We start from the raw sequence: 1,924 nt of genomic DNA, 5'->3' as shown, positions 1-1,924 counted from the left end.
AATTTGCTTGCATGTTGTTAATTCCCTGGCTCGAATACTGACAGGCCCCATCTCTATCATTGCAAATGTCCCGGGCACCAACCTCAAAGTGTCGCGCATGCCCACTCAAACACATACACAGACAGGCACGCAAACACACAGTAGCACATGAATATTCCTCAAAACAGACCAAGACGTGGACACACACATACACACATACACACACACACATATGTACACACAGAAGCACGCTTACACACAAACTGACGCTTACAGTTCCAAACCACAGTTTCATAGTCACCCGTTCTTTTTCTCTGCCCAGTTTAGTAAGGAAAACCTTGGCTCACTCTGTGCCCATGAAGAATCATTGCTGTATCTCACACAAACTGTGAAAAGAAAATTGTTGCTTGGATAACAGATTTCTTCTTTTTCTGCAGTCAGGACAATTGCATCACAGCCATGTTTGTGACTGCATTCAAATTACATCTTACATGCAAAAATTTTATTATGTATCATTGTAAGCATTGCATGCACAGTTCATTTGATTCTCATGTTATGATGTATGTGACTGTTTAAACCTACACTGTAGCATCTTATCAACATGTGTTGTGACTTTTTTCTTCTTCTTTTAGGTGTAAATCTGGCCACTTTCAATCACTTTTGGTTTTTGTTTTGACGAAGAAGAAGGTGGGAAAGCAGAGATATGACTGGGGCACAGTATGTGCATTTGGCTACAAGAGGATATAGGAATACAAAAGGAATGTAAAAACCCAAACATTTAAAAACACAGTGAAGTCACAGTAGGCCAGTAGATCTTCAGCAACAAAGCCACAAAAGGACACAAAAAATGTACACACAAAAGCAATACAATGTGTTTCACGTGGGGTATGTTTGTTGTTTGTGTCCTGTAATGCAATGTGTTTCACGTGGGATAGTGTTCTGCTGTCAGTCATGTTCTAAGGTGTCTCCAGTGTCAGCTTGACATAAAGGGAGTTGATTCTGGGAGAGCCGCTGTAGTCGCTCTGCCTCCATTACCAATTCCTGCTGTCTCCAGACATGATTAATAGATCAGTGGATCACTTGCCTGGACTAACAGCAGCGTGCTCCGTCACATGTGCTGGCCCCGCTGCTGGAAAAGTATGTTTGTGTTCAAAAATAGCCATGTGAATAAAAGTGCAAGTGCTCGACAAGGGTGGGGTGAGTTTGTCTGTGTGTGTGTGTGTGTGTGTGTGTTGGAAATACTGTGTTCAATTAGTACCTCACGCTGTCCACAAACTCTGTTTTGGAAATCCTGAATTTCTCTGTTTTCTTTTTTCCCTCTCGTTGTCCTGTTACTCCCTTGCAGAACACTTTTTGACGGATGCGTTATGGTCCGAAGGAAATTCCCTGATCAACCCCATTGAACAAAAGTGACAGACTTTTGAGGGATGACCTGAAAGAAAAGGATGGAAAGAGGAAGAGTGAAAGACTGAAGATCAGCTGGCACTATGGATGGATGGATGGATGGCCCACAGAGAAAAAGTGAGACTGAGAGGGAGAGAGTGAGAGAGAGGGAAAGAGAGAGAGAGAGAGAAAGAGAGAGAGATCAGTCCCGTCTTGTATCCTGCTGACTCGTCCACTGGTCAGTAGGACACCCTATGGAGATGTAATGGTTTTAGCAGACTCCTGTCTCCATTCGAGTTCTCTCGACACACTGGTGTGCCGGTGGGAATTTTGCACTGACATGACATATTACACCCAATAGCTGATGATGGACATCATCTTGAATCTCCCAAAGGTGTGAAAGAGAAATCACGACACTATAACCCTCTCCATCTTAATCTCTCCACTCATTCACTGTCCTGCAATGTGCTTGGAAGTTGTACAAAAGCAAAGGGCATGGTAGCTGCATCTGCAGTTCCATAACAACACTAGTGCCTGCTTATCTAATTACCTTTTGGGTTGG

This window comes from Alosa alosa, chromosome 23 (genome assembly GCF_017589495.1).
Source record: "Alosa alosa isolate M-15738 ecotype Scorff River chromosome 23, AALO_Geno_1.1, whole genome shotgun sequence".
Classification (NCBI taxonomy): domain Eukaryota; kingdom Metazoa; phylum Chordata; class Actinopteri; order Clupeiformes; family Clupeidae; genus Alosa; species Alosa alosa.
The sequence above is the reverse complement of the archived record's forward strand: the minus strand, read 5'-3'. Positions refer to the sequence as shown.